Genomic DNA, 8,371 nt, shown 5'->3' on the forward strand with positions numbered 1-8,371 from the left:
GAGGGTTAGAAGTACCCAGTCATTGAGCTAGTCAAGGCCAGTGTGTGTGTGCGTGTGTGTGTGTGTGTGTGTGTGTTTTATATTCGTGAATCTATAGCTTTTGGGTGGGTGCAGAACATACGTGACCTGCTGGGAGCTCAGAGCAAATTAAGTATTCACCACCATATGCTTTTTTTTTTTTTTTTTTACTCAAAGTGACTTTATTGCTTGTGTACACAACAACATTTATGCCACTAGAACAGAGGCTGGGGACAACTCATATTTCCAACTGAAAAATGAGTAGAAGCACCCACTCAGTCTTATAGTATTGAGCCAGTTGGTAAATTCTGCTCTCTCTCAGAATCAGGCGGAATTTAGCATTCTTATCTTTTCTGTTCCTCTCAATCCAGTGGTAGAGATCCTCAGGGAGATCAGGGGCAAGGCCTTTGGACTGAAGGATTCTCAAGATGTTATTTCCAGTCACAAAACAGACCTGTGCCACACCATGTGAGTCCCTCAGGATCACACCTATCTGGGAGGGAGTCGGGCCTTTCTCGGCCAACTTGTAAATCTGTTCCTTCATGTCAACTTTAGCCATGTGGGGACGCTATGGCAGTAGGGCAGTGCCGACTGGGACAGGCCCTTCCCAGGAGCATGCATGCGACCCATGATGGCGGAGGTCTGGCAGCAAGGAAAGCCACAGAGCCCTTTTAACGTTCCCTTCTGTCATCACATTAGGGGCTGGAGAATGGAGAATCAATCATAGGTAAGAGCTGTATCAGTTAGCTTTCCTGTTGCTATGACAAAATACCTGACAGACACAACCTCAGGGAGGAAGGTCCATATTTCTCCATGGTGCGGTGCGGGGGCTCAGTCCATCTTGACAGGGAAGGCATGACTGCAGAGCAGGAGTGTGAGGCAGCGGATCACATCCTACCCACAGTGAGGAAGCTGAGAGAGGGAGGCGCTCGTGCTCAGCTCACTTTCTCGTTTTGACTCAGTCCAGGGCCCCAGCCTACAGGATGGTTGTTAGCTCACAGGTGATTCCACTAGGCTCCTCCAAGGGTCCGAGCAAGGGCTTACTTGCCCTGCCACCATTACCTGCCAGGTGCTTGCCACCCCAGTTCTTCCTTTCTCTCTCTCTGTTCCCATGTGTTCCCAGCTGGTCGCTCTGTTTCTCCCTTTCAGTTCTTCTTTCTGTCATTCTCTGTCTCCCCTCTCTGCTCTCATGGCTCTGCTCCTGTCTGTTCACTTTTACCCCTTCTCCAGGCCCTCACTCCTTTCCCATACCTCAGCTGAACCTCCTTTATACCACAGGAGACATCTTAGCCTGGGCTCACAATACTCCCCCAGCCCCTCACACTGAATTATATAACAGTTATATAACATTGGTGCTGCCCATGTGTAAGGTAAGTCTTTACCTTTCTGGAAACACAGTCATAGACACACCCAGAGGGCATTTCCATAGTAATTATAAATCTGGTTGACAGTGAAGATGAACCATTTCAACGTGGGAATCCTGAGTTTCCCACATCTACCCATGTTTAGAGTAAAATGCTAAATGAACAAGTTAGACATCCTACTGAGCCATTCTGTGGGGAAAGAGGAAGGCTGGGGGGTGGGGACAGGGTTGATTTTAGACTACAGACATGTCAGGAACTCCAGGATGTTCCCACGATGCTGACTGTACTGTTTAAAAATACCGTCAATACCAAAAATTACAAAGTGTATAACTAATCTTGCTACCTAGAGCCAAGAAAAACAAAGGCCCATCAAACAATGTATGGCCACCAGAGAGGGAGTCCCAGTGAGGGGAGCATCAGTGGCCCCAGCTGGGGCCAGTGACCTCTGTCAAGCCCTGTCCTGCACTGGGGAGCTGGCCTACTCCTCTCTCCTTTTGTGGAAAGCAGGCTGAGCTGTGTCATGCTTGGCTGCCTTAGGCTTGGTGGCTCCAGAGTCACCACCTCCAGGGTTGCTACAGCCCAACAGTCCCTGAACTACTCCAATCCACACCACTTGTTTCTATTCTTAGCTGGACCCTGGCTAGGGAAGGAATGGCCATCAATACCCAGGGATGTGCCTTTTGAGCTTGTACTCAGAGAAGGCAAATGCTGTCAGGAATGCTCAGTTTATCTAGAGAGGCCAGATGCTCTTAGCCTCAGTCAGGGAAGCCCAGGGTCCAAGCAGGCAAGAGCATGACCAGCTGGGTTAGCCTCTTCCTTGTTTTTTAGTTAACACTAAGTTCTTTAGTAAAGGTTTGCTAAAATGTCCCTGTCTAACTGGGCAGGTCTGTAATCCCAGCTTTGGGAGGAGTAGCCTGAAGCAGGGAGAACAGAGCAAGTTTCCCCACTCCCAGTCTAGCCTGGGCTACAGAGTAAGGTCTTGTCTCAAAAAAATTGTTAATGGGGAAACATTAAATAAAATACCTTTAAAAATTAAGTAATTAGACCTGGAGAGATGGCTCTGTGGTTAAGGACACTTGATGCTCTTGCAGAGGACCTGAGTTCAGTTCCCAGTACTCACACAGCAGTTCATAATAATGTGTAATTCAGGTTCTAGAGAATAAAATGCCTTCTTCTGACCTCTCAGACACCAGGCACACATGTTATACACATGAATATATGCAGACAAACATTAATAAATAAAATAAGATAAATAAATTTAAAAAACAAATTAATTCTTTAGCTTGAGTACAAAATAACAAGTCTCATTGTATTGAAAAATAATCAAGCTGGGAGGTGGTGGTGCACACCTTTAATCCCAGCACATGGGAGGCAGAGGCAGGCGGATTTCTGAGTTCAAGAGTTCGAGGCTAGCCTGGTCTACAGAGTGAATTCCAGGACAGCCAGGACTACACAGAGAAACCCTGTCTCAAAAAAAAAAAAAAAACAAAACAAAAAAACAAAACAAAACAAAAACAAAAAAAAATAATCATGAACACATGGAAAGTTTTTTTTTTTTAAAAAAAGAGCATATCAAAGGCAAGCCGGGTTAGAAAGCAGGGAGTAGGCTTGGCTGTATCTCATGCTGTTGCATAAAACTTATGCAATTGGCTAAAAAGCAAGGAGAGGAATGGAAGGAACAGGAAATGTGAGATTTGCTTGGCTGGTTACTGTTCTTAGAATCATGCATTTTCATTCTGCCAAGGTGTACTCAGTTCTGTGACAAAGTAAACTCCCTGTGATCATGTGCATCACTGTGATCATGTGCATCACTGTGATCATGTGCATCACTGTGATCATGTGCATCACTGTGATCATGTGCATCAATGTGATCACCTGCATCACTGTGATCATGTGAGTCACTGTGATCATGTGCATCACTGTGATCATGTGCATCACTGTGATCATGTGCGTCACTGTGATCATGTGCGTCACTGTGATCATGTGCGTCACTGTGATCATGTGCGTCACTGTGATCACGTGTGTCACTGTGATCATGTCTGTCATTGTGATCATGTGCATCACTGTGATCATTTGAGCCACTGTGATCATGTGCATCACTGTGATCATGTGCGTCACTGTGATCATGTGCATCACTGTGATCATTTCAGTCACTGTGATCATGTGGGTCACTGTGATCATGTGAGTCACTGTGATCATGTGCATCACTGTGATCATGTGCGTCACTGTGATCATGTGCGTCACTGTGATCATGTGGGTCACCGTGATCATGTGAGTCACTGTGATCATGTGTGTCACCGTGATCATGTGCGTCACCGTGATCATGTGGGTCACTGTGATCATGTGAGTCACTGTGATCATGTGTGTCACTGTGATCATGTGCGTCACTGTGATCATGTGCGTCACTGTGATCATGTGAGTCACTGTGATCATGTGAGTCACTGTGATCATGTGCATCACTGTGATCATGTGCGTCACTGTGCCCATATGCCCCTCTTGATTCTTTCCCTGTCCTGTTCCCTATTGTTCTTTCATCTTCATGTCATTTAGATGTGCATACCTAAAATAGGGCTGCCATATTTATTGTAGCACTATTCACAACAGCCAGATATTGAATGAGCTTTGGTATCTATCTCCAGATGGAAGGATAAAGAAGATATGGGGTATATAGTCAGTGGATTTTTATTCATCCAAAAAGAATGAAATGGCATCACTTGCAGAAAAGTGAATGCAATTAGAGAGCACTGTGTTAAGTGAAATATTAAGTGACAAATGTAGCTCATTTTTCTCCCTTAGTTATTGTGCTTATACAGAAACTCTCATGTCCCCAAGGGGGCCTGTGAGCCCATCCTTCATATAGGAGAATCTGTTGTCAACTGGGCAAGTGTACAGCTGCCACAGGGGAGCAGCAATGGATCCAGGTGGCGTCCTGGACCCTCACACTGTGCCTATGATGCTCAAAGACCTCACTATCTCTCATCATTGAGGCTGCAGCAGAGCTGCCTGTGTGTTGGGGCCTTGCTACCCATGCCTCTTCTCAACAAGCCACAAAGTGCCCTGCCTCCAAAGGAGCTTAGGAGACAGTGTGGGCTGCTGCCTGGAGAGGAGGGGGCGTCTGTGTGACCCCAGGCTAGATTCCTGTGCTTGAAAGGCCAACAAGGTAACCTGTCTGGAGCACAAGGACAATCAAGGACAGCTTGTTCATCCACAGTCCCGCAGCCCACAGGCAGAGGAGTGGCCCAGTGATGCCTGCCCTTCCCTAGTTCAGCTAACCTTCCCCAGCTCGGCCTCCTGTCCTCCTGAAATTTGCGTTTGCTTATTTATTTGGTGGGAGGGGGTTCATTAGTTTTGGGGACAGGGTCTCACGTTTCTCAGGCTGGCCTCAAATTGACTATGTAGCTGAAGCTGGACTTGAACTTCTGGTTATCCTACCTCCTCTTCCTAAGCACTAGTATAACAGGCACAAGCCATCAGCCAAGCCTGTTTTCCATCTCCTGTCTCTTCCCATCTCCCCACTTCTCCTTCCGACCCCCTCTTTCACTGACGGGGTCTCCCTATGCAGCCCAAGCTGGCCTCTAATTCAGGATCTTCCAAACCTCCAAACCTCCAAACCTCCCGAATCATAAGGCACTTTCTCATTTCAAAGAAACATTGGCACCCGAGGGGTGGGGGTGGGGGACTCCTCCTTCTCAGGGGTGAAGTGGAGAGGTTGGAGGGAGGGGCCGGAGGGAGGGGCCGTGTTAAGATGGACTGGGAGGAAAGGGGGTCTGCAATCGAGGTTTAAAGTGAACGAGAGAAAATGAAGAGAACCTAGGAATAAACTTATATAGCTAAAAAATAAATGTGACTAGAAGGACACAAAAGAAACATTTTATTATAATTTTAGCATAAAATGCCTTCTTTTTGGAAAAACTTTAAAACTCAGGGTAAGATCTAAGGAATAAAAGGCCAGTCGCTAGTCCCCAGACCGATTATTGACTTGGTGAGTGCCTACCCTGTGGCCACCGCACAGGCTGACAACTCTGTCCCCAGGGGCCAACGTGACCTCAATACACAAATAAGTCATTGCTTCAGCAGGGGCGGAGCGTGGGACCCGGGAGAGTAGGGAGAGGGGGAGGGCGGGACCAGGCTGCCGCAAAGACTCCAGTCTCCAGCGCAGTGCGGTTTGCAGAAGGGCTGGAAGGAGGGCCTGCCGTGCGCTGCGCTGAGAGGTCAGCAGATGGCTGGGCCCCAGCTCAATCTGCAGTGCTGAGGCTAGCCTCTCCTGGGCCACGAGGACCCCACCCTTCCCAGCGCTGGCCTGCACTCACCTCTGACAAACCAGAACCCTGCGATCTGGGCTCCGAGAATGTGGCAGTCAAACTGGGGAGAAGGGTGAAAGGATGGGGAAGAAGCGAGGGAAAGAAGTGGGTGGGGTGGGAAAGAAGGGCGAGAAACACAGAGCGAGACCCAGAGAGAAGGAGACACACAAGGAGAAACAGAGTGTTTATATCTAAGTTCAGGCCTGACTTCATTCCAGAGCTTCTGAGCTCTGGGCAGGAAACTTAGACCCTGGCAGGGCAATTTGCGTGATTTAAGCCAGTTTCCACCAACAGGGGGCCTCAGATCCCAGATAGTAGGCAGAGGGCAGTAAATGTCACGGCTGGATCTCTATGGGACACGTGCTGGACAGAAACTGTCTTTCATGGTGTGGTTTTAGTTGAAGTTGGTCTTAGTCACCCAGAGAGAGGATGTCTCAGGGCTCTGATTCCTTCTCAAGGACAAGGCTCTGCTCCAGCAACGGTGAGCATGTGGAGAAGGGAGTGAGGAAGCTGGAGAAAACCCTGGGGTGTTTGCACCCAACATGGACAATGGAAACACACCACACACAGAGACAGACACAGGACTCACTAGAGACACACAGACACACCTAGACATACACACTCACAGACACACACAGAGACAGACATGTACAGAGACACATGCAGACAGACACAGACGTTCACACACATACATGAACACTCCTACAAACACTGACAGATACATGTACAAAGACATACAGACTTAGACACACACACAGACACACCACACACACACACACACACACACACACACATGGTTATGAGTGCCTTGGAGGGATTGTTTACACAGCATCTATAGGCCCTAAGCTCTGAAGCTACCCCAGGTCCCAGACACAATCAACCAGGTATTTCAGAGACTGACCTGGTGTCCCCTGGCTCTTAAAACCAAAATTCCTGAAACTTCCCCTTATTGATCCTTTCTCCCTGAGGAGTTTTTGCACAGTCTTGGGTCCATAGGCATATGAAATAGATCTAAAAAATCATTTTTACATGATAACAAACCATAAAGAATTTTGTTTTAAAATGTCTTTGATGTACCTGTAATTTTACCATTTATTTATTTATTTTAAAAAATCCCCAAATTTGCATACTAACGAGATAAATGCACTTATTTATTTTTTACTTTAAGAATTAAAAATTGGGAGCTGGAGAGTCGGCTTAGTGATTGAGAGCACTAGCTCTTCTTCCAGAGGAGCCAGGTTCAATTCCCAGCTCACAAATGTGTACAACTCTAGCTCCAGGGCATCTGACACCCTCTGAAGACCTCCGCAGAGGGGAGACCCTCTCTCAAGTCTCAGAAAGTCGCGACCACCCAGTAATCTGCTCGAGACACCATGTACCGGAGCAATTGCGAGGTTATTTATTAGGGCGTGACAACTAGCTGCCGGTCAATTCGTATGCCCACGCAGGAGCTGAATTGACCCCGACTGCCAGTTTGAAAGGAGTTTTTATAGGGAAAAACCACAAACCAAGGAATGGGAAGGGGGTGAGGGTGGGTTGCTAGGGTGGTATAACATAAAAATAGTGGAACATTCCAAAGGAACCCAACCTACATGAGTCAGGATCAGATGAAAACTCTCTGTATGCTTATCTTTCTCAAGAATGTAGTCCTGCCCTGTCACTTCGGCCTTGCCCTGTCACTTCGGCCTTGCCCTGTCACTATGGTTCTCAGCTTGGTTCCACCTGACTAAATTGCATTCTAGCCAGTCTGTCCACATTTCCAACCTGCTTCATGCCTCCATGTCTTTGTAAAGAAAGCCTAAAGAATATTTTATGTCTAAAAAGGATTCTATATACCCAGTATCCATAATTTTTCCTTCTACACCTCCACAGACATCCTTTCTTGCCATCCTCCTGTTTCAGACTCCCGATTTCTTTGATTATATGTAAATATCATGGCCAGATCTCTATGAGGCACCTGCTGGACAGAAACTGCAAATCTGCCTATAAGTGTTATTTGAAAAAAAAAAAAAAAACATTTTCCAGCATGTAGTTGGCTGAGTTCCGGGAGACTCTTGTGTGGAGCTGACGGTAGCGAGGATGGGAGGGAATGTGTGGGGCTCCTGTGCACTGTTCACACTGGCTAGATTAAAGCTCAGTGATGCTCTGCCTCGCCTCTGCTTTTCTTTGCCTAAAGTATTTTCCAGCAGTCACAGCCATGTTATTTCCTGTAAATACTATTGTGTTATGTTATGGCTGGAGAGCAAAGTGGAGGAAACAGAACCTGGGGACTACAAGGAGCACAGCAACCCTTGCTGGGGTGACGGGGTGCTCTGAGACTGGCCTGAGCGCATGTCCCAATGGAATGAGCACATTTTAGGTCATGCAAGTCAGACTTCAGGAAAACCATCTTAAAAAGTAACTGCATGGCTGGGAAATGACTCACTGGACGAAGTGTTTGCTGTGCCAGCAGGAGGCCTGTGTCTACCTGTCCCTGTCCATGTCCCTCGTCCCAGAGCTGGGGAAAGAGAGATAAGTCCCTGGGACTCACTGACCAATAAGCCCAGCTGGATCTACAAGCTCCAGGTTCAGTGAGAGACCTTATCTCAGTAAGTAGAGGGCTGTTGTCCTCTGGCTCCCACATGTATGTGCACTCCCTGCTTCTCTCTCTCTCTCTCTCTCTCTCTCTCTCTCTCTCTCTCTCTCTCT

General features: G+C 47.3%; 1 pseudogene; it reads right to left on the reverse strand.

Moving 5' to 3' along the window:
* Positions 1-225: 225 nt before the first annotated feature.
* On the reverse strand, positions 226-648 carry LOC114615687 (annotated as a pseudogene).
* Positions 649-8,371: the final 7,723 nt, after the last annotated feature.

Source organism: Grammomys surdaster, unplaced genomic scaffold, assembly GCF_004785775.1.
Source record: "Grammomys surdaster isolate TR1022 unplaced genomic scaffold, NIH_TR_1.0 132749, whole genome shotgun sequence".
Classification (NCBI taxonomy): Eukaryota; Metazoa; Chordata; class Mammalia; order Rodentia; family Muridae; genus Grammomys; species Grammomys surdaster.